Below are 26,360 nucleotides of genomic sequence, written 5' to 3'. Positions count from 1 at the left end.
AACATAGGTCTAAAACGGACTTTAAACATTCGTAACAATTTGTGCACAAAAGATAAAAATATGAAAACTGCTTCTAATAACGCGCAATTTTATGCTTGAGCGAATTCCGCGATTACTTTTTTTTTTAATTTAACATTAAATAAATAAGTTCAAAAACATGATATCAGCGGTCCCGTGCACGCAACTTCTTTGACGCTGGGCTTGAACGAAGGCGGTCCTATCGCGGGGCGCACTAAACTGACAGTTGGGTTTTGCAATTATTTTGACATTAAATCATATACGTATACGAAAAAGTATACCAGTAGACAAATTGTATTTAAAAAAATAGGGTAAATTAATTATCATCACATAGAGCTCGGGTCTCATCTTAAATTTGATTTGTTGTTGTTTACGGGGGATAATTATTGAAAAACGCAGTAAACTATCTCAAAACAATACGGTTCTAAAATCATTTAAGTAATTTGCTCCTTCAAACCCCGCTTAAAATGAAAAAAGTTTGAAGACTCATACTTACTGATTGGAGTTAATTTTCATTATGCTGGTATTACTGTTGTCGCCACGGCATTTTGGCAACACCACGTCGACGATCCTGGCAACGCCGCGTGTGACGTACATCCGGAGCTGTCAAACCCAACGTCATAAAAGGACAAGCACAAGGCGGGAGCGACCACTTGCCATCTAGCAGCCACCAGCGACGGAGTATTTGGTTAAATGTATTGATCTGAGTATAATTGTGTCATACCTATTTGCGATATCATTCACGGTCGTATTAAGTGTAATATGGTCTGCATATTATACTTAATACGATCAGTTTGTTTCTGTATTATTGTTAATTGGATAAATAAATAAATGTATTAATGTTGTTTGGGTGTTTATTTCATCAGAAGTGAAGAGTAGCACCACGCCATGCCACGCCATCGGAAGAGATCGAGGCGCCACGCAAAGAAGCGTGACACCAGCTCCAGCTCATCGACATCAAGCACATCGTCCAGCTCGTCATCTCGCTCTGCAAGTTCGAGCTCCAGCAGCGACCATGCCTCAAGAAAAAGAAGAAAACGTGGCCGTAAGGGATCGCCAACTGTGAGTCAAAACGTTGTCCTATCATCAGTTATTCCCGAATATGACCCTCTGGTAGACGACATAGACATGTGGCTAAATGTGGTTCAGGCTAACGCTCGTGCATTCGGTTGGTCGGATAATATGATTAAATACCAAGCGTTGCAAAAATTACGTAACTCTGCGAAAACGTGGTTAGATTCTCTTCAAAAAAATGAGACTCGGTGGACGTCATGGAAATGGCGACAATGGCGTAATACATTGTCGGATACATTTCAAACGAAACGGTGTATGTACAACTTGATTAAACAATTAGTTGACACAAAGCCCTTGCCTAATCAGTCTCTTTACGAGTTTTTTTTTCAACAAAAGGGTAAAATTGACAGATTACAGCTAAGATTCAGTGAAAGAGATATTAATTCAATCATCGTCGGTTCTATTGGAGATAGCAGTATAAGTACGGCAGTTGAAGCAGGGAACTTTAGATACTGTGAAGATTTAGCTGCATTTTTGCACGGTAGAACGCACACCGCGACTGATAAGCCCCCTATTCAAAAGACTCATTCGTATACAGCACCTAAGCCTGCGTACCGTAACAGTGGCTCGTCAAGCCTTAATAGCAATGATAGGTCGGATCCTGCCGTCAAAATTGAGGCATCTTCTAGCAGTGGCAACCATTCAAATAACATGGCTTGTTATCGTTGCGGTGAAACAGGGCATAAAAGAAATACGTGTACTGTGAAAGATACTATTCGTTGTAATTTATGCAGTAAAATAGGTCATTTAGAAGCTGCATGCAAGTCTAAATTGAAACCTAAACCTGAAAAAGAAGTTGAGGTTAAAATGATTCATTCCGGTTCTTACTCAAAACAAAAGTTTTATAAAAAGGTAGATTTAAATAATACAGAGTGCGATGCGTTCTTTGATATGGGGAGCGCGTGCTCACTTTTAACGGCAGATGTAATAAAACGATGCAAATTACAACCATTCAAAATAAAACCTATTAGTTTAGTAGGGTTTAGAGATGAGGTTTCTTTCCAAGTCACCGAAGCAGTCGCGGCTAACTTGAAGGTAGACAATGTGCAACTATTTATAACATTGTATGTTGTTGACATGTTGAATGGATGTAATTTGTTAATAGGACGTAATTTCACGGAGAACAAAAGCATCATGTACACGCGTTCGGGAGATACTTTAACGTTTGATCCTGCACAGGTCTTAAGCGTAAATAGTGTAGACATTAGTTCGATTAGTGATCTATCTAGCGAGCATCAGACTATAGTAAATAATATTTTTTCAAGGTACCCTCAGTGTACATCGCAAGACATGACTAGCTTGGGCAAAACATCTTGTGTAGAATTGTCAATTGAACTGACGTCAAATAAGCCTGTTTGTCAACGGCCTTATAGGATGTCAGAAGCCGAGAAGGCAAAAACACGGGAACTTACAGACGAACTCTTAAAAAACGGTATCATTCGCCACAGCTGTTCTGCCTACGCTAGCCCGGCTTTGTTAGTAGATAAACCATCGGGAGAAAAACGGTTGTGTATAGATTATCGGCAATTAAATAAAATAACTGTTAAAGAGAAATATCCAATGCCTATGATAGATGATCTTATAGATCGGTTACGAGGATGTAAGTTTTACACATCCCTTGATTTAAAAAACGGGTATTATCAAATTGGGGTAAAACCAGAGGATGCGCACAAACTTGCATTTGTTACTAGTGACTCTCATTTTGAGTTTATTAGAATGCCGTTCGGGGTCTGCAATGGGCCTGCGGTATTTCAAAGGCTAATGAATACAATTTTGGGCGATTTGCGATTTGGAAAGGTTATATGTTATATGGATGATCTACTAATAGCCACAGAAACGTTGGAGGAAAACATAGCTTGCCTAGAACACGTACTAGATTTGTTAGTAACTAACGGGTTAACTTTAAATTTAAAAAAAGTGCTCATTTTTTCGTAATAACATTACATTTCTAGGATACGAAATATCTGAACATGGCATTCGGCCGAGTTCAAAAAAATTAAAGGCGTTAGTAGATTATCCGACTCCTAAAACAGTACATCAGTTGCGCCAATTTTTGGGACTAGTCAATTATTTTAGAAAATTCATTAAAAATTGCGCCCTAGTTTGCAAACCATTAACTAACTTATTAAAAAAAGGAATTAGTTGGCACTGGGGTTCCGAACAAGATAAAGCTGTAACCGATCTAAAAGAGAAACTGATTAACAATGCTGTGCTAGAGATTTTTGACCCTAAATTGCCGATAAATCTTTATACAGATGCGAGTCAGGACGGAATAGGTTGTATCTTGATGCAATTGACTGAAAATGGAGAAAGGCCAGTTCATTTTTATAGCCGCCAAACTACAAAAGATGAAAAGAAGTTTCACTCCTTCGAATTGGAATTATTAGCAATTGTGACAGGACTACAACGATTCCGTCATTATTTAATAGGCACTCAATTTAAAATAACTACAGATTGTAATGCGGTCAAATTTGCGTTAAGTAAACAAAATATAGTACCACGTATAATAGTACAGCGGCCAGAGGGGCTTATATACTGGTTGATGTGACTGGACAGTATCGTACCGACGAGTGGTACCGTTGTGTTCGGCAGAGTTTACTGAGTACGAAATAAGAACTCGTCACTTCCTAAGACTGTGGAGGGGATAACTGTGACGTCACAAAGATGGCGGTCCCGGATTTCAAAGTTTGGATAATTACTCTGCAAGTTATTATCAGATTTTTAAAAATGAGGTGTCCTATGATAGCTGATGAAATGTAGAATAAAACATGCCATATAACTAATAGTGTAATTTAATTAATATTTTTTTTATTTACAAAAATCCGAAAATTTTACATTGGGCCTTTTTTTGTAGCCCAAAAAACACAATGTAAACGGCCACATAGATGAAAAATATGTCATATAAATCATTTAGATACATAAATAACCTATACGTTTCTTTTTGAATTTTGTAAATCGGATAATAAATAAGTAAACTACGATGATTTTACCGCAGGCGCGGCACATCGCACGGCGCGCGCTCGGATACTTGGAGGCGCGACTGAGAACGCTACTTAGAAGCTTAATTGAAATTACTTGAAGTTAAGGTCAGCTTGTGATTCTGCACAAGAAAAATGTTGCGCAAATCTCAACCATAATGTCGGTATTTATGTAAGCGGCAAGCAATAGTGTAGCTTATTGCAATGAGATAAAGTCTACCATTTTTTGTTATTTTGAGTAGGTAGTGGTACTTAACTCTTATTTTCTCAAAAGTCAAGCAATTTCCGTCAGTAGAAAACAGCGGAAAAAATAAAAAAAATAGCAGCGAATGGTAATCGTCCCATAGAGTCGCGCCTTTTTTACTGACAAACTTGTTTGACCGGCTGTAAAAGTCTGGATTTCGCCACAGCAAAGACGCATACAAATTCCATCATTTGTCGAGTTCCAAACTTTAAAAAAAGTTGGCCATATTAATATCCAGATTATTAAATTTTTCGCCAATCTGATTAAATTGCCCGCTCGAATCAGGAGGTGCGGACGCAAACGCTAATTTGGCTCGCCGAATTCAGCCGCCGATAATGACCAATATTACCGATAAGATGAGGTGCGGACGCAAGAATACCGATTTGTGAGGCCAGTATTTTTCATTGTGGGGCATTTTTTCAATTTAGAGGGCTCTAATATCACCATAAATCTAAAATTGGAGACTGGCGCCAATTTCATTTCTGATCAAATCGACCGATTTGATCAGTCCCGTCTGGATACCGCTTAAATGAAGGCGTAGATCCATTAAACAGCCAGACAGATGATCGATACTTATTATATTGGTAGCGCGACTATTTAGCTGTCTCAAATAGGTTGGCGTATTTGCAGCAGAAAAATACACCTCTATTATTTTATTTAAAAAAATAAAAAGGCGGCAAAGCAAAACTTTTCAATTGTTTTTAGTTTTTTCTGTGAAAATATATACATAAGAACGTTGCATCTGTAGAATATTTCTATAACTTATACTTATTTATTACTTAATTTCATATTTCTTGCACCATTTTTGAGTAAAGCAGTATAAATGACTCGGCTGGAAGGCTTCTTCCGAGCCTCGACAAAAATGTACTATTAATAGCTTGAATAAAACTTAATTTAATGATTCCTCAAAACGCCGTAAACTGTTTTCAGACACATTTTTTAGATTACCTCTTGATTGGCATATAATACAACGAGTCCAATCGACACTTTTTCGTAAAAATAAACTTTCAACAGTCTCAAACATCTGTCAAATTAACATAGAACATGTAGACTCATATATTTACCTTGGCAAAATGATATCTTTTGACCCAAACAGTGGCCCTGATGAAATCAAGCGTAGAATAAACTTATCGTGGAAAAAGTTCTGGGCACTGAAAGAAATCTTTAAAAGCGATATGCCTTTATCAATTAAGAAAAAAGTTATGGACAGCTGTATTTTACCCTGCCTCACTTATAGCTCGCAAACATGGCCACTGACTAATAATAGCAAGCAGGGCATACGTTCATGTCAATCAGCCATGGAAAGGTCAGTACTAAAAATCAGAAGAATAGACAAAGTACGCAACGTGATAATTAAGGAAAAAACCAAATTCATAGACTTTTTAGTACAGGCACTAAAGCTAAAATGGAGATGGGCAGGCCATCTGGCAAGACTGCAGGATGGTCGTTGGACGAAAGCAGCTACGGTGTGGCTCGGACCCACAGGAAAGCGCGGCAGAGGCAAGCCGCGCACGCGCTGGTCAGACGACCTTACGGCGGTCGCTGGCCCAAACTGGATAGCGACAGCTTCAGACAGAGCTCTGGAAAACCTTGGAGGAGGCCTATACCCTATAAAAAAGGGGTTCTCATTCATTCTTTTTATCTTTATTTATTTTGTAAATTATCATATTATTTGTGTAACGATGTTGAGAAATTAAAGGCTTTTTATTTATTTATTTATAATGATAAAACAAACATTATTTTAATTACTTATAGTTCGTAAAAACTTCTATATTAAGTTATCATAATTTATTGTGAATTGCATAGAAATGTTGGATAAATCGCTTGCCAGGCTACTTATGCTTAAAATATCATTAATTTGGTTCAATTATTATTTTGATTAGTTCTCACTAATTATCTTTATTTAATTAATAAATAAAGTGTAGAGTTTTTTGGTATTTTTATTGTTTGTTTATTTCCAGATACTTGTTTATGAGATGATAAGCACCAGTTACACCCACATTTTTTTGGTTATTTTAATATCTTTGATATGATATATCATATTTTAAAAAACGTTAAGTAGTTTTTGATCTACACTATACAATACAGCCCTCTCAGTCGCGCCTCCAAGTACCCGAGCGCGCGCCGTGCGATGCGCCGCGCCTGCGGTAAAATCATCGTAGTTTACTTATTTATTATCCGATTTACAAAATTCAAAAAGAAACGTATAGGTTATTTATGTATCTAAATGATTTATATGACATAACTTTCATCTATGTGGCCGTTTACATTGTGTTTTTTGGGCTACAAAAAAAGGCCCAATGTAAAATTTTCGGATTTTTGTAAATAAAAAAAATATTAATTAAATTACACTATTAGTTATATGGCATGTTTTATTCTACATTTCATCAGCTATCATAGGACACCTCATTTTTAAAAATCTGATAATAACTTGCAGAGTAATTATCCAAACTTTGAAATCCGGGACCGCCATCTTTGTGACGTCACAGTTATCCCCTCCACAGTCTTAGGAAGTGACGAGTTCTTATTTCGTACTCAGTAAACTCTGCCGAACACAACGGTACCACTCGTCGGTACGATACTGTCCAGTCACATCAACCAGTGTATAAGCCCCTCTGGCCGCTGTACTATAAGTAGATGGGTGTTGTATACGCAGGAATTCACTTTTGACATAACTCATAGGGCTGGCTGCCAAATGCAGCATGTAGACGCCTTAAGCCGGAACCCGTTGAAAGATGATAACGAAACTGAATCCGTGATGTCTATTACAGAAGGTGACTGGTTATTGTCAGTTCAGTTACAAGATGCAGCTATATGTAGTATTCGCGATATTCTGTTGTCAGGGGAGGCCGAGTCTAATAAACGGATTTTTAATGAATACGAGGTGTTAGGTAATAAAGTGTACCGACGTACAGAGTATGGAAGGCGCTGGTTGGTTCCAAAAAGCTGTATATGGCATGTAATACGTGCAAACCATGACGACGTAGGACATTTTGCAGTAGATAAAACTATTGAGAGAATTCGAGCAAAATTCTGGTTTCCGCGTTTAAAAAAGACTGTTACAAAATACATAAAAAATTGTATAAATTGCATTTATTACAAAAATATACATGGTAAAAAACCCGGTAAATTATTTCCAATTCCGAAATACGCAAGGCCCTTTCATACTCTGCACGTGGACCATCTTGGCCCTTTTGTGAAAACAACTCAACAGAATAGTTATTTATTAGTACTCGTAGATTCTTTCACAAAATTTGTGTTCATTTCGGCGGTTAAAAACACAAAAAGTATAGTAGTCATTAATGAGTTAAATAAGATTTTTAAGATTTTCGGTAACCCAAAACGTTTGATTTGTGACGCGGGTAGCGCATTTACATCCAAGTTATTCACAGAGTATTGCAACGCTAGGCATATAAGACGTCATATTATCGCGACAGCCGTACCTCGCTCGAACGGTCAAGTCGAGCGATACAACTTGACGATTTTAGAGGCCTTGCGCAGCATGGGCGCTGATACAGAGAATAATAAATGGGATACGCACATACCAAGTATCCAACAAGGCATTAATATCACTGTAAACAAAACCACAGCCGCAGTACCCAGTGAGGTTTTTTTTGGATACCGAATTCGAATGAATAATGATGCGATTATTGATGATAATTTAGAAAGTACTATCGATGTCACTGCATTAAGAAACACTGTCGATAATAATATTAAAAAAGATGCCGAACGACAGAAGGCATCATTTGACTCAAAAAGAAAGGAGGCAAGACAGTATAATGTTGGCGATTTAGTTGTGCTGAAAATTCCTAGTCAGTCCAATGATGGTAATAGCACAAAATTATTACCTTTGTACAAAGGGCCCTTCCAAATTACCGAGGTTTTAGGACAAGATAGGTACAAGGTCACTGATCTTCGAGGCGCTGAAAGAAGTTCTAAAAGGTATGATGGAACGGCCTGCGTGGAGAATATGAAGCCGTGGATTCATATAGAGGAGTAACCGGATGTTGTCGATGAAAGGTATTTCTATATTATTTACCTATTAACTTATTTATTTAAATGTGTTTCATAGTGGTAGACAGTCTGTTTACAAAATAATATCCATTATGGTTTCACCATTCCTTTGTGTATTTTGGTGCAGATGATAACTACTTATTAATTACCTTACAGACCCTTTAATTAATCTTTAAAAGGCCTAATGCTAAAGCTTTGAACGTTCCATGAGCTATGAATTGTACGATAACATGTGATAGGAATCTGTGATGAACGCTATTGCATATAGTATTTGGTGATACACGACTAGAGTAATTATAACATTACTTAGTTGAAACCAAGATACTTTCAAACTCTTCATATGCTATGGAACTAAAAGCAATGTCACTGTTTTAATTAACATATGTTATACCTATGTGTATTTCTGTTCACAGCTTCCGCATCAGGCCCTAACGAGCTCCAGGAGTAGCTCGTGGCAGAGGACGGCCGGATGTTGTCGCCACGGCATTTTGGCAACACCACGTCGACGATCCTGGCAACGCCGCGTGTGACGTACATCCGGAGCTGTCAAACCCAACGTCATAAAAGGACAAGCACAAGGCGGGAGCGACCACTTGCCATCTAGCAGCCACCAGCGACGGAGTATTTGGTTAAATGTATTGATCTGAGTATAATTGTGTCATACCTATTTGCGATATCATTCACGGTCGTATTAAGTGTAATATGGTCTGCATATTATACTTAATACGATCAGTTTGTTTCTGTATTATTGTTAATTGGATAAATAAATAAATGTATTAATGTTGTTTGGGTGTTTATTTCATTACCTAATATTGCGTAATTTTAAAAAGGTACCCATGTGACTTCTGTACGTCAACGTCAATGAACTGATTGTGATGACAATTTTGTGATCTTGTATTTATGTTAGAGAACTTTTGATCTTCAAATATTACCTATTAATACGGAACGATATGTAAATATTTCGTGTACTACTTGAAAATCTTGAAGCGGTACACCTATCTTGTTGCTGTGAGGTCCGCCCAGATATATAATGCGGTGACGTGCTGTTCTGCAAACCTTCATGAAATCAAGAATAAATAAACGACTATGGTCTAGCCTCAGTCCTAGTGAGTTTTTGCGGCTCGTGAGGCCGGGATATACTTGCCTACGAGGCTTACAGGCCAATACCGTTGCGGACTGGTTTACTGTGATTGTCTATGTATCGATTGTTATCCAAATTTACTATAAAATAAAACAAAGTTTCTAGTTCAATTATATTCTGTGCATATTTAATTTTATTTTTTATACCTCGTCGATGACAAACAAGCATACGGCCCGTCTGATGGTAAGCAGTCTCCGTAGCCTATGGACGCCTGCAACTCCAGAGGTGTTAGGTACATGCGCGTTGCCGTGCCTAACCCTCCGCACCCTCGTTGATAACTGGCAACCATACTCACCGGCAGGAACAATACTATGAGTAGGATCTAGTGTTATTTGGCTGCAGATTTCTGTAAGGTTGAGCTCTGCTCTAGATCTGGAATGACATCCGCTGTGCTGTGTCCTACCACACAAAGCGAGATGTAATTCACAGTGCCCATACCTCTCTTTTGGACGTAGTTCAAGGACCAGAGGAATGTCCATATATCTTAAGTATTTCCGTACTAAATAACTACACAGATTCAGATTCTGAACATATAACCGTAAGTTTACCAAAAATTTGGCGTAGCTGTACAGTCAGATGCAGAGAAAAACAATCCGCCAAAATTAAATTTCCACCCTGCCAGGACTTTATTTATTGATAAAGATAACGATATGTTTGCAAAAATGTAGTGATGAACATAGGTGGACAGTAATTTTGGATGCGTAGGGGAGAGCGGGGAGAAACGCAACACTTTGTACTTTGAGCTTAGTTTCTGGCTAACCGTTATTATTTTGATGAAATTAATGTAGTCATATATAACTTCATTGCATGTTCTGTACATTAACATCTTGATTAACCTTATAATTGTGTATTTTGTATGTAAGTACCAGAGTGACTAAAAAATCGTCTTTTGTTACTCATGACCCGTTGGCGTGCAGAAAGTAACACGTGTGGGTCAAAAGTAACAAGACACAGTGGGCTGTAATTAATATAATATGATAGGTATATCAAATCAAAAAAGTACTAATTAAATATGTAAATTATTATTGATCACACACTTTAATATTTGCATTTTAACTACATAAACATTAGCATTTTAAGAAAACAAATCAATATTAAGTCCTCGTTAGAAATTGTTTTTATTTCAAGTGATGAAGTCAATTATTCTGTTATAAACATGTTTTCTACTCAGATAATTCAGGGTCAGAGTTTTTTCACTCACAAATATGGCATACGCCATTTAAATCAGGTTTCGCGCGGGCCACCGTCGGCGCCGAGGGGGGGAGGGTGTATCTGGTTGCTGCTGAACTGATACTGATAGGGCTGAACACCTGTAGCCTGCCTCCCGCGGGCCGGATTGGACCGCTGTCGGCGGGCCGGATTGGAACGCTTCGCGGGCCGGATTTGGCCCGCGGGCCGGGGTTTGGCGAGCCCTGGTTTAAATCATCATTGACGCATTAAGCATGTGACACCATATTAGATTCAATAGGTACCTATATATTGTATGGGATGTAAATGTTACTTTTGTACCTATACGGCTTTGTTACTTTTGTACCCGACCGCATTTTTCTGAAAATATGAAAGATATCTTTGAAACGGAACGTGGTCGAGAAAATAAATTGCAATCAATCTAATCAATATCCCTTCGGGTGGCAGGGCCTCCGGTTGAAGGGTAGGAGAAATGGCGCGGCCATTTTTTAAAATATGCCCCTGCGTGGCAGAGGGCGGGAGCCGGACACTTCCCTAATTGGCGGCGAACCGGGAGACGGTTCCGTCATAACAAGCCCGTGAGTGGCAGAGACCGTCTCCCGGCCTCTGTGCGACATCGTATTTCGCGCCTAAAATAAAACCGTTAAAACTATGCCTTGCTTGTTCACTCTTGCAAGATGCATTCGTCAATAAACAAGGATGGTATTCCTTAACGGTCGAATTCCCGCGTAAAATAAAGTTTGTTAGAACTGTGTGAATCATATTAAATGTATTGTTTTGTCATAAAAACTGCTTTTTCTACAGTCAATTGTTTTATTTCCTAATTATACGTATTTTTATACATGAAAGTAGAAAAAAAATGGTAATAATATGAGATTTGATCAAGTCCAGCATAATTCACATAAAATAGAATGTAATTCATTGGTATACAATCAAATAAACCACTTTATGCTGAATTCAATAATACATAGTTAATATATATCCTTCATACATATTTTTTGAGAAACGGTCATATTTCTAACACGCGCCAAATTCGCGATGACCATCCTGGAGGCCCCGCCACTTGACGTATATTTTTCCATAATGGCCGCGCCACTCAACCTCAACCCACCGTTAAATCTGAGGCGCCGCCATTCAACGGCTTGTTATGTCTGTCCGTCTGCCGGCTCCCCGCCACTTACCGTAGAGACCGGGAGCCGGACAATGCCACTCTAGGGGATATGCAAATATTCAGAAACTGTATGTATTTTAATACAACGTAAACATCAAATAACTAAAAGTCGAAAAACGTACTTTTGATTCGAAAAATCACGTTGGGTCCTCTCACACAACCTAATAGCACGTGGCGCCCGTTTCGACTGAATGCAAGTGAAGGGGGCGCCACTGTCTATCACCTAATAGCAGCGGAGTGGTGTTTTGACTATTAGATACACCTACAGAGCAATAGTTACTTTCCTTTCCACCCGCCGTTACGTTTGTCCCCGCTCTCCCCTACATTTCACTTGAAAAAGCATGCAAAATTTTCTTATTAGCTAGGTACTACAATTAAATATATACAGATTGAAGCTAAGCTAAGGTAAGTAAGTTATACAATAATAACATCATCGGAATACACATATGATTTCAATGAAATTGTCATTGAATTGATTTTGCGCCTTATCGAAAGCCCTATTGAATAGAGTAGTACCTAAATAACGTTTTTCATTTGACGACTTCTGTATTTATTCGGTTTATTTAGTACGCGTATCTAATGAATTCGATTTTACTCGGAGTAATTAACAATGGAGCCGCCATTAACAGGCGTTCCCCTCTGTCGAAAATAGGCGGCCAATGGTCAACAACTTGTCAACCATATGTATGGACTGACGTTTATCTGACATGACGTACCTATACATTTGATGTGCCCCTCCCCCGCAAAAAACGGCAGACTATTTTGTACCGAAAATTTTAGACATGGCGTCTCCGTTGGTTATATCCTCTAAGCGATTTTAGTTAATTTACATTTAAATACGTCACATGTGACATGAACAGACAAGGAGAGTAAGATAAAATATATTGTTTCTCTTCCTTCTTTCAATGGAACTTTTTTAGAGTTTCTCTTCCTCAAAGGAGGCTAGTGGTTAACACGAAACTCAAAATACTCTCATTTGCATCTTTAAAAAAACAGGATGGGTCACTGACCTGTCCCAGTAAAGTGAGGTAGTGTGCGTCAAGTGTGCTTGTGTGTGAAATGGGGTAATTTGACAGAATCTGAAAATTTTCCTCGGGCATACCTCGCCTTAATTAAGTTATTAAATGTACGCGATTAAGACCCGTCGTTGTGAATACATTCACTATGACGGAATATCATGTCATCACAATTGTATATTTAAAACCGACGTTTGGACGAAAACGTTGTCCTCTTGGTTTCGAAGAAATACACGTTTCTTTCTACATGGCGTACTGACTACTGACATTACCTATAGAGGGGTCTTTCCCAAAAAGTTTTAAGTCATAATGTACTGTTTGCCCGCATTTTCGTTAGTCATAATTTATTTGGTTCAGAAATGCGTAACTTTCAGGATTGGCATAAAACAAACCTAACTCCTAACTATATATCTATACAAATACAAAATACAAAAAAACAAAATAACCTTACAAAAATCCTGAAAACCCAACGGTTTCAGTTTTACGACTAATGATAATCTGACAAACAATACATTATTACTTAAAATGTTATGGGCCACCCCCCTATAGAGAAGTGCAAATAGTTACTGTTGTTGAATATTGTGTTATTTAGAGAACGTTGACCTGTTTAATTTGGGGCTAAATTTATTACCTACAAACATTTAACCAAGAATAGACAACAAAACAAAACAAAGATACGCGGATGAGCTTTAAACGTTTAAAAAATTCCTCGTCTAAATTTAGCCCTTCATACAAATTCCTAAACTTTTTCCTCTACTTTTTCCTTCTCAGAACACGTTACCGAATGTGCCCTAAAACGGATCCCATCTATGTTTGCACCTTGCATGAAGCTGAAACAGCGCTTCGTCTAAAGTTTTACCAAAGCTGAACTCTAGATCTACTGCCGTATTCGAACTTCAAGATATTCACAAGAGACGACACGTACTAGATCCATTCTAGATACGTTATAGTTTAGATATCAACTAGCTCTCTTTTGCAGCGCAATTCGGGCAACCAATGTCACTTTTACGTTAGATAGAGTAAGATATATATTAGATGTGAATTGGATCTCTAAGTCATATACTGTGGAAATCGTTCAACAGTATCTCCAGAATCACGCAAATGTCAAATGTGACAGGTTAGATCTTAAACATATCGTTATCGTATCTTGGTGATGTCTAAAAGATGTCTAATAGATGTCTATTTCAAAATCCGAATCGGGCCCCTAGTCGCCCCTAATTCACGACGGACTGACGACAGGAAATCGCGACTACCCTTTGTGCGCTCAGCGCAGCTGTGTTTGATTGCAAGATTTCATTGTAGTGGGAAACAAGGCGATTTTGCATTTGTAAATAAACCTGCAGACCTATTGTGGTCACTTTATGATACAGTGCTTATAGTCAGTATCTTTAGGTATTTAAATAAAAGTAAACAAACGATTTGTAATTTTTCGGTTAGTTATAACATTTATTGGTTAACCAACCAAATACAAAATTGCCTGGATCAGTCACTGAACGACCTGACTTTAAAAAAACTTACATTATTTGATCATGTAATGATTTCATCTACCTACCCTCAACTGGCTTAAGGAGTCACTTGAGGGTAGATTTTGTTTACTTTTATTTTAAATACCTAAAGATACAGAGTATAGAAAAAGTCATTTAAGGATGACTCACATTAGACGGGGCCGTGGCCGGGCCAGAGCTACCGGAGCTTCGTTTTCTATGGAAAGCACCACGTGATCACAGATCAGCCGTCATTGAAAATGACATGTCGGACGCCTCGGCCCGGGCACGGCCCGGACTAGCAAGAGCTATCCTTTAGCTGGCTGCCAAATGACTTAAACCAACTTAAACTAATAAAATTACTCTTAGTGCTTATACCTATTTCCACAAAATGCACGTTTGTTTACACTAAAATCATGATAAGTGTTGGAAATATGGATATATTTAGGGGAAGTACATTGCCTTCCTGTTTACACACATACGTATATATTTCGCAAACTTTATACGTAGGTACATACATGAGCTATGGAATAACAACAGAAAATCGCCAGGATCCCTCTTTGAGCTCAGTGCAGCTGTATCTGATTGCAAGATTTCAATGCAATGTAAGACGATACGATACAAGTTTGCAATTTTATTCCCGACATCTACGTCCTAGAACACCTTTATTTCATGTGCTTTTATTTAAGAATAGGTACTACAGTAAGTTCGTATAACTATATGTATATGTGTTATAGGTACAAATTTTTATTCATAGACATCTCATAAAATTGAAGGAAATATGCTCAGGCAGTACAATGATCCGGTGGACCGAAAGGCAAATGATGGACTAATTGCTGATTTAATGCCTTAAGGCATTCTCTACCAGTCAACCACTGGGCAAAAAAGAAAAAGAATGAGAGAGAGTGAGAGAAATAGAGAGTTGTCTACTGAATGCTGAAAGATAATTCCTTACACAATTTATAGTTTTAGTTGTCCAGGAAAAGAATAGGTAATTATTAATCAAGTAATTGTCGACCATGGTTAAAAATCAACGACTCATATACAAGATTACAAAATTGGTCCTTATTATAAATCCTTTCAATAACCATTACTTAAAGCTATTAAGCGACGTTATTTACTCGATATTTTACCTTAATCGTTTTCACAAAATTTTATTTTTTATTTCCTCATGACTGGACGTTGCGAATACTTTAAGGAAAAAGGAAAATTGGCACGATTTAGCAATATTTTTTACCAAAAAGCGTCTAATGTATTCCAAGGGCTGCCTTTGTGGCTAAAACGATTAGAAGACACTTTTTGCACATCAGACCTAAACTTAAGTAATGATTGCCACTGAATCCCGCCGAATCTTAGTTCAAAACTTCAACCTGAACCCGACCTAATTCATTTCGACTTACGAACTAAAATCGCATGAATGTTGATGTTCTAATAATCCCGGATGCTTACCGGATACATTTTAATCTCCTGGTTTCTAAATCTGAATTCGCTTTAAGATATCAATACACGTGGTTTGTTTAAGTGCGAAGAAAATATGACATGTTCAAATTATGTTTTACAAGTCTTAGGTATAACAATAAGGTTTTGAAAGAAAACTTTGATATCTCGTGATCGGCTAAATAAATCATAAGGCAAGTTTATTGGTGAATAAGGGTAAGATTCCATTTCTAACCGCAGCTGCACTACTAGTACGAACGCGATGGTGTTATTGTCAATTTCCATAGTAAAATGAATGGTAGTGCTGCTGTCGTTGGAAATGGACTGTCACCTTAAGCCCAAATTTTAATGTTTTCTTTTATTAGAATCCACGAATAATCCATGCATTTCTATTTCTAAAAGATATGATATTTTTAGCTTCTTTTGAAGTATTTTTACTATCATATCGGGAAAAAAGGGAAAAACGGACACGGGCTAGTAGCTATTGTTAAGCGATTTTCTCCTAAGTATATTTATTTACGTTCCCTCTACATCCCTCGGGATCCGTGCACTTTTCCGTGATAAAAATAACCTACGTCAAACTCACCGGCCCAACTGTCAAAACTTAAATTAAGGTTTTAGCGGTCGATTGTACTTTAAATTTATGTTGTGGTTTTGATCTGGTTTTTATACGACCTTGTGCAGTCAAGTGTTTCGCTAACATAAGAGCTATGGGACCTATTTTTGGGTATGACGAGTGCGCCCATATTTTTACACTTATGTAACTGTACGATAGTCTTGGTGATTGATGAGCATCTCACGCATGACTCTCTTCATTTCGCATGCACCAATCAGAGGGCAACCTTCAAGGTTGTATCAAAATAAGACCAAAACAGTAATATTTGAATCCCGTTATGTTTAAACAATTTAATAAGATTTTCTTCTTAACTAGCGACCCGCCTCGGCTTCGCACGGGTTAACAAATTATACACTTAAACCTTCCTCAAGAATTGCTCTGTTGATAGGTGAAAACCGCATGAAAATCCATTCAGTAGTTTTTGAGTTTATCGCGAACAAACATACAAACACAGAAACAGACAGACGCGGCGGCCGGGGACTTTGTTTTTTAAGGTGTAGTGATTTTATTCGCCCTTGAGTAGTGCCATCAGGCTTCCGTATCCCACATGCACCAAAAGTGCGAGCGAGCTGCGTTAGCGGCTTAAGGTGACAGTCCATTTCCAACGACATCAGCACTACCATTCATTTTACTATGGAAATTGACAATAACACCAACACGTTCGTACTAGTAGTGCAGCTGCGGTCAGAAATGGAATGGAATGGTCAATGTTACCCTTACGCTGATTGGTCACGACATGCAATCAGAAGTCGTTTCTAAGGCATTACGCTCGCACATATTAGTGCTCGTGATCAGACAACTCAAGATCATATCCATATCAAATTGTTAAAATAGGATCGGCCTCCCAGTTGCTTTGCGTAAAAGAAGAATAAACCATCAAACAAACTTTAGCATTAAATCCGTAAAATCAAGATAGACTCAGCACTCTGTGATGAGCGAGATATCACAAGCGATCCCAGAAAATTTTGGAAACATGTCAAAAGCAAGCGGAATGACCGACGTCAATCTAACGTGTACACATACCGGGATGTTGCAGTGACGGGGCAAGATGCTGCAGATGCTTTTGCCAATTATTTCTGCAGTGTTTTCCAATCAGAGGAACCGCAATTAGATCCAAATAAAGCTGCACGTAAAAGTACGAATGACGCAACGCGTGTCTCTATTGATAGCGTCGGCGCCGTGGAGCTGCGCAGAGCAGCGCGCAGACTGAAGCCTCGATCTTCGACTGGCCCCGATGCGGTTCCTCCGTTTCTGGCTAAGGACTGCATATCGGCACTAGAGGTTCCACTCCTGCACATCTATAATCGTTCCTTGCAAACTGCTACCTATCCTGATTGTTGGAAGAGATCCAGGGTGACTCCTGTGCCTAAAAGCGGTTCCGGGTCCGACGTCACGGGGTATAGGCCAATTGCTGTGCTGCCGGTTTTCGGAAAGCTATTTGAGATGATCCTTGACTGTGAAATAACTCGGCAGATATCTACCCAGCTTGACGATAGCCAGCATGGGTTCCGCAAAGGTCGCTCTACTACTACCAACCTTAGCAACTTTGTGGACTATGTCACGATGGCCATGGATGGTCGACGCCAGGTGGACGCAGTATATTTTGATTTTAAGAAGGCGTTTGATGTAATAGATAATGACATCCTCCTTGAAAAATTTGCAATGATCGGATTTGCTCCAAAGTTGTTGTGCTTCTTTGCAAACTACCTAAGCAATCGTAGTCAGTTTGTCCGGTTGGCAGGCTATAGCTCTCGGCCTTATTTTACCCGCTCAGGAGTGAGCCAAGGCAGCACTCTCGGCCCAACGCAATTTCTGATTATGATAAACGATTTGCCGAAGGTCGTCAGTGCTGCCAAATGCTTATTATTTGCGGATGATCTCAAACTTTTTTTAATATTAAAGGTGCTTCTGACTGTGGACGGTTGCAGGATGATATCAATGCAGTCGTAGCATGGAGTGAAGAGATTCACCTTCTTTTTAACACCACTAAATGTAAAGTCATCACATTGTCTAGGGCAAAGCACCCTATCATTGAACCGTATCGCCTGAACAGTGCTGAGCTAGAAAGAGTTTTCGAGATACGAGATCTTGGGCTTATTATGGATACCCAACTCGACTTCCGAAAACACATAACTGTGACTTGTAAAACTGCGTGCAAAACTTTAGGCTTCATCATTAGAACAGTTGCCCAATTTACAAGTCTTAGGCCAGCGTTGGCGCTCTATTTTGCCTATGTTCGGAGTCGGTTGGAGTATGGAGCTATCTTGTGGGATCCGCATGAGGCAAAGTATACGCTCGTGCTTGAAAGAGTGCAGCGCAAATTTGCCAGGTTTGCCTATAAAAAGATGTTTGGCTACTATCCCTTTCTCTACCCTTCCCGCTTTGTCTTGGGCATGGTTGGCCTGGACTCTCTGGAACTTAGACGCAAAAAGCTCCTCATAGCGCATTTCCACTCTTTGTTCTGGGGTAGGGTCGACAATCCTAGTGTCCTGGGCCGCGTGGGGCTGGCTGTTCCGTTACCCAGCTTCTGTCCAATGGAAGGGGATTCGGTTTCGGGTGGCGCACGTCCTGCACGAAGGCGTAGGCGCCTACTGGCAGGCCCTGTGACGCGGACTGTACCTGCGGCGAGCGCGCCCTCCGCTCGGGCCATCGCACTTATAAATAATCTGCTGATGCAGGTCCCGGATTCCGACATCTTTGCTGACCAGTTAGGTATTTTCCTAGAAGCTGTCACACCTGTTCTCGACTCTGTGTAAATTAATTGTTATTATTATTTTTATTTGTTTATGTTTTATTGACTCATTGATAGTGACGTTTATTTATTCTTTGCTTTCTGTGTAGTTAATTGGTATATTTTGTGACTTAATTTTTATTGTATGCTTAATTTATTTTGTGACTTGGTCTTTATTTTTATTGTCTGCACAACTGCTAAGTTTTAAGGTTTTTTTTGTACTGTACCGTGTAAGCGTTTTGGTGAAATACTGTCAGCTTATATGTGGGAAATAAATGAAATGAAATGAAATGAAATTGGGCCTGCAGGCTATAGTGTGGGTAGTTTGTATGTAGGTAATCTAGGAGTATTGGCTTTAGAGCCCGTCTAAGCTAACTCTGCACAGACTTGACGATAACATACTGCACACGTAACAATGTACGTACTATACCTATACAGATCCGTATGAGAGACGGCATACCGCTTGCGTGACGTATGCGTGCACATCTCCAACCGAATTGACGTTTATGATCGCACTCTTATAAGGATGCTAGACCGGGCCGGGGCCGGGCTGGAGCTTCCGGCACTTCGTTTTCTATGGAAAGCACCACGTGATCACCGATCAGCCGTCATAGAAAATGACGTCAGACGCCTCGGCCCGGGCAAGGCCCGGTCTAGCGTGAGTCATATATTATGTGCGGCCGGTGCTAACTGTCCGGGCACGAAGCCATTCCTGCTAGTACTGTCTCAAGGGACGGTCGCAAACTCGGACAAGTATCGTATAGAAACTTGTTCTTTAATCTCGTTTGGATTCAAAATAAACGTTTTCTAGGTTATATTTATGTTTTTATTGCAAATTCAACGTTATTATTTACGAACTTTGTTTAAGACCAATTTTTAAATAACGTTTTTTCTTTAGACGTTTTCGTTAACTACGGCTACCTATTAACGGAGAGCTAGTCCCGGAAAAGGATAAACAAAATACCTACCGAACAAACTCTTCTAGTTAGTAAGACTAAGTAGTCTTGATCAAGGCTTTAGCCGCTGTTCGTCGATTAAAGTGCAACCAGCAAAGATTTTCGGTGGAGGAGTTCCAAAGAATTACAGAAACAAAATCGACAGATATCAAACAACTTTGAGTAAACTTGGAAGTCAAATATGTCGAATATGTCGAATCAAACAATAAACGTAAAATACCAATCCGAGGGATCTAGAGCTCTATAAATAACACAACAAATCAATTCTAATTTGGCCTGCAAAACTGACCTCCACCAGTGAACAGCTGCCAAGCGTCCCGATCTAATAGGATGTTACTCGCGAGGCGTTTAGTTGCTCTATAAAGGATGACTTACGCTAGACCGAGCCGTGCCCGGGCCGAGGCGTCTGACATGTCGTTTTCTATTATAGCTGATCTATGATCACGTGGTGCTTTCCATAGAAAACGACGCGCCGGAAGCGCCGGCCCGGTCTAGCGTGAGTCAACCTTAAATGATACACTTTTTTCCGTCGCCCGCTCTTAGACTAATTATACGTTATCTACAAAGTAACATTATCGTCGTATTCGAAGGAACCTGCCAATAACAGTCCACGGGTTGGACGAACCGAATCCAATTGTAAAGTCTCCTCGAACGAATCAGGCGCACCGACTGCTACAAACTTATTTAATTAAAACGATTTATCTTCAATTCGTATGTATTTAAAGTAAATTGTATCCCGCTCTGTGAGCGTAAGGCCACGTTTCGATGGTAGCGATTGGTTGAGCGATTCACTATATAAGGTGCTACTTTATTAGTTGCAGCTGCAGCACAGCTGATAGTACTCGGTTCCTGGAGTATATTTAAGTAACAAACATTATAGCTTTTACGATGTTTTTTTTTGAAAAACTGAAAAACAAATTTACGTAAAAACGCCCAGTTAATGTGATTATTAAATGTGAACTCATTGAACAGATTCTAGTACCTCTTTTACCTAACACCTAACTGTCTGGCCACTTCATCCTAATAACCTTTTGCAGTTTTCCCGCTGAACCATAATGAAATTTATTTTTTTGTTCGGTAAATTAAAACAAAAAATAATAATTAAATATTCTTAATTTCTATATAAAGTTAATTGTTTTAAAGTAAAGTATCACCTGTTAAAATATCTGCAACTAATAAAGTAGCACCTTATATATTATAGGAGGGTTTTATTAATATGCATGCAATGTTTCCAATTTATGCAGTTATGGGCCCGATTCGGATTTTGAAATAGACATCTATTAGACATCTTTTAGACATCACCAAGATACGATAACGATATGTTTAAGATCTAACCTGTCAAATTTGACATTTGCGTGATTCTGGAGATACTGTTGAACGATTTCCACAGTATATGACTTAGAGATCCAATTCACATCTAATAGATATATTACTCTATCTAACGTAAAAGTGACATTGGTTGGCCGAATTGCGCTGCAAAAGAGAATTAGTTGATATCTAAACTATAACGTATCTAGAATGGATCTAGTACGTGTCGTCTCTTGTGAATATCTTGAAGTTCAAATACGGCAGTATGACAAAAATTGTTTGAAATTACGCTACGCTCTCATTTTAGAACGACTGGCTAAATTGCTCTGAAACTTTGTACTTACAATATGATAAAGTATACCTATACCTGTAATTAGTTTAAGTATAGCTTCAGATACCATAGTTAAAAAATACAGCGAGTTTAAGTTTTTCATACAAAACTTGTTTTTGCTCTGATTCGTTTATTTTATAAGCTGGAGCTATATAAACTAATTACAAGTATAGATAGCACCAGTACGTTTACCTTACCTCGTGTCATTATATGTGCAAAGTTTCATTACAATAATCCAAGATGTTGTTTTAAAATGAGAGGTGAAAGTCGGCCGACCTAGCTGCGGACTCACTTTACCTAGTCAAATAGGCCCCGAGCATAGCTGCCACTGATTCAAGCGCATTAGTCGCCTTACCATCGTCTATCAGCGATCAAAATGTATAGACTTGAAAGAATATATTTTGAAGGACGGTCAAAAAAGATCCATTCAGGTGTGTAGGTCCATTTTAGCTTCAATTTGACGCAGCCTGCCGCTCCGCTTGCCGCGCCGCTGGTCGCGAGCGTCCAGTCCCCGGCCTAACACGTAGAAACGAAGCCTTTGCAAGAAATCCGACTAAGCACTTAATTCCCAGTGAATACGTAATCCGAATCAGAATGTAAAGAATACTAATTGAATGAGTTAATTAAAATCGTTTCCGAGTTTATACTATCTGTCGTAATAAGGGTTACATGAAATACCGTTATGATATATTTTTTTAATTACAGATTTTAATCGTTTACCATATTAACTGTCATTGGCAGACAGTGTAGAAATCAATAAAGCTTCCTACTGCCGTATTCGAACTTCAAGATATTCACAAGACACGACTTGTACTAGATCCATTCTAGATACGTTATAGTTTAGATATCAACTAGTTCTCTTTTGCAGCGCAATTCGGGCAACCAATGTCACTTTTACGTTAGATAGAGTAAGATATTTATTAGATGTGAATTGGATCTCTAAGTCATATCCTGTGGAAATCGTTCAACAGTATCTCCAGAATCGCGCAAATTTGCGCGATTTGACATATATGTCAAATTTGACAGGTTAGATCTTAAACATATCGTTATCGTATCTTGGTGATGTCTAAAAGATGTCTAATAGATGTCTATTTCAAAATCCGAATCGGGCCCCTAATATCAATAAGGGTTTTTTAATACACTACATACACAGTTATCGATTAAAATCTTCCTTGTCATTTAGTGAAAGAATCGGTAAATAAAATTGTCATAAAATTTAGTTAACAATTGCAATGGAGACGAGCTAATTAACGGAGTAAGGGCTTTTTAGTAAAAGAATTTTTGCATTTTTTTATTCTGGAGCCATATATTTTATCAATTTCAATCTATTCTTAAAGACAGACTTGAAATGTCCACAGAGCCTCTAGTTAAGTTATAGTCATTAGTTATGAATTCAAATTCACTAAAGTCATAACCCTCATTTTGCGTTGCCGTATTCGGGTAAAAACTATTCCTACAAGTCTAGGTAGGTCTAAGTATACTAACTAAGCTGTCACGCAATTTTTAAAGAATTCAATTTTATTCAATGCAATACAAAATAGGGGACTAATCCTTTTATTACATACCAGAAACAAAATTATTATTTTCAACAAAATTCGTATCGGAAAAAAAATGGTATCAGCCTATTATTTTAATACCCTGTCCGTCCCAACTCCGTCATGACGCAGCTTGTTTTGTACGAGTATATAATAAGGTACCTTAGTATACTCGTAAATCGGGTCGAGTCAGAACCAGTAGATATTTCAAATTACTATATTACAGCCGTATTCGAACAATGAGATACGTCAAATACTAGATATTGAAACGATATGGATAGGATACGTCAGTGTCAAACAAGTGTCAATATTGACGTTTCTTCAAACAAAAACGTCACTTTTGACACTTGTTTGACACAGACATATCCGATCCATATCGTTTCAATATCTAGTATTTGACGTATTGTTCGAATACGGCTGTTAGGCATTATTTTCTATTTTCGGTAACATGATTTTAGTTTTTTTTTATGGTGATGTTTTTTTTGTCCTCATTTGCCTATGTAAAACTGCGATAGGTTGAGGGTAGGTGTTTCTATACCACCCCATCTCTAGTACTTACCTACTAAAACATATGTGACCTTCCACGGGAAAAGGTACCTTATGGCGGCTGGCGCTTACGTCGCATAGCAGCGCATTAGTATTGGATCGGCGTTAATAATAGCGTTAGCGCCAACCGCCATAAGGTACCATTGCCCGTGGGATGTCACATATCATTATCATTAAACATCTATCACTACACTTTATAAAAAAAGTCCCCCGCCGCGTCTGTCCGTTTGTATGTATGTTCGCGATAAACTCAAACACTACTGAACGGATATTCATGCGGTTTTCACTTATCAATAGATCGATTCTTGAGGAAGGTTAAGGTGTATAATTTATTAACACATTCATTGCCACTAAGTGTTACGGGTTACGCTCGTAGCGCGTAGCCACGGATTCGCCGTATGTAGCGCGTGATGATGATATCCTGTTATCCCTCATCAGGGACATAGGGCTCTCAGAAGGGATTTCCATTCTTCGCGGTCCAGCGCGGCCTCTTCCAGCTCCGCCTAGCCGAGGCCAACTGATGCCGCCTCTTTTTCCACTGTGCGCCTCCAGGTGGTACGTGGGCGACCTTGTCCTCTTTTTCCGGGAATTTTCCAGGTCAGCCCTTGCTTGGATAGGTGATTGTTTGGCCTTCGTAAAACATGTCCTATCCAGCGCCATTTCCGCAGAAGTATCTCCTTAGCTAAAGGGTTTTGGCCAGTCAGTTCCCATAGTTTAACATTGGAGATGGTCCGTGGCCAGTAGACTCCTACGATTCGCCGCAAACACTTGTTTACAAACACCTGGAGTCTACTGGTTATGTCTTGCTTGACGGGCCATGTCTCGCATCCATATAGGAGGACCGACTTTACGTTCGAGTTGAAAACCCTTAGCTTGGTGCGGCGAGTGATGACTGTGGAAGTCCATACGGGTTTCAACTGCGCATATGCGGCGCGGGCTTTATTGATGCGAGCTTCAACATCCGCTTCTGCACCTCCCAGGGGGTTCATAACACTTCCCAGATATGTAAATTTTGTTACTTCTTCAACTGGCTCCCCGTTTACTAGAATAGGCGTTGCATTCTGGGCGTGCAGGCGCATAGCTTTCGTTTTAGCACAGTTGATACGCAATCCCTCTCTTCCTGCGGCATCGGCCAGGTCATCGGTCTTCGACTGCAGATAGTCTTGTGTCGTAGCGAGTAAGCACAGGTCATCAGCGAAGTCAATATCTTCAAGGGTTTTGCCATTGACCCAGGGCAGCCCCCTTTCCCCTTGACTGGTAACTCTGCGCATCACATCGTCCAAGACAATCAGGAACAGCAATGGTGACAGCAAACTGCCCTGTTTAACTCCAGCAGTGACGGGTATCGGATCTGACAATTGGCCCCTGTGCATTATTCGACAAGTGGATCCCTCATAAAGGCACTTGATTATTTCTATGACCTTGACTGGTATTCCCCTTTGCTTCAGTATTCGCCATATGCTTCTCCACTTTACCCTATCAAAAGCCTTTTCGAAGTCTACGAACAGGACATGGAGCTCGCTTTTCATCTCATGACACTGCTCTAGGATCATGCGCAGGACGTTAATCTGATCCGTACACGATCGTCCCGTTCTGAATCCACTCTGTTCATCCCTGAGTCTGCAATCGACAGCGGCCGACATTCTGTTTAGCAGAACCTTACACAGCACCTTGGAGCAGACAGGCAGCAAATTTATTCCGCGCCAGTTGGAGCACTATAGTATGTAGCGCGTAGTCGCTACAAACAGTGTACCCGACAGTCGAGTTCTTGGCCCTGAATCTGTTAGGGTAACTCGTGCGAAGCCGGGGCGGGTCGCTAGTATGTTTTAAAAAGACATATGCTCATTTTAATTTTATAAAAAAAAAACAATAGTTACAAAAGTGAGACAAATAAAACCCTCACCAACTGCCATAACAATCCGCTGTTTTCCAACGTACCCTACATTTAATTAAATTTTATAGGTAAGCGAATAAACATAGTAAATGTTTGAACAATGCGACATCACTGAAATGCTTTGATGGTCCGAAGCTTGGGAAAAATACTCAAAGGGAATAGCTCCAAGGAATGATGACCTTTACAGTTCTGATCAAGAGAATCGATTAGAATATATTTAATGTAATTTAAAGAGTCCGTAAATGTGATCAAAAATATACGCGGCCACGCCATAGTAGGTACATATATTTTAATTACTTTATACTTACATTTCATGACAGCTTGAAATTGTAAATTTCATTATTGGTCAGTAAGCATCATATATTAGTTTCATATTTTCCGCATGAGAAATCTTGAATTTAACGGATATCTAATTGTGAAGAAAGCATAATACAGATAGACTAGATTTTAGCGGCGAATTGTACCAAAAATTAGAAATCCCTGTATAGATATTTCTACAATTTACAAATATTATAGTGGCAAGTTTGACTGGACTTGTCATAAGTTTTGTCCATAAGTATAGTCTGTCCGCTTTTCTAAGATCAAGTGTGCCGTAGTAAATCTATGGTAAACTTGATCTTAGAAATCGGACATGCTATATCTACACTTATAATTTTGAATTAAGTCGATCATTATTAG

General features: G+C 39.1%; 1 long non-coding RNA gene across 2 annotated transcripts; it reads left to right on the top strand.

The window, feature by feature from the left end:
- The first annotated feature begins 963 nt into the window (after positions 1-963).
- LOC134790473 (uncharacterized) lies at positions 964-9,113 on the top strand. Of its 2 annotated transcripts, XR_010144190.1 has the most exons (3): positions 964-1,080; positions 7,707-8,334; positions 8,742-9,113. It is a non-coding gene; the product is annotated as an uncharacterized LOC134790473 (long non-coding RNA). The 2 variants fall into 2 exon arrangements; XR_010144189.1 differs by lacking the exon at positions 964-1,080 and having other exon boundaries at positions 6,951-8,334.
- Positions 9,114-26,360: the final 17,247 nt, after the last annotated feature.

Source organism: Cydia splendana, chromosome 5 (genome assembly GCF_910591565.1).
Source record: "Cydia splendana chromosome 5, ilCydSple1.2, whole genome shotgun sequence".
NCBI classification, from domain to species: domain Eukaryota; kingdom Metazoa; phylum Arthropoda; class Insecta; order Lepidoptera; family Tortricidae; genus Cydia; species Cydia splendana.
Note: the sequence above shows the minus strand (reverse complement) of the source record. Positions and strands in the feature narration are given on the sequence as shown.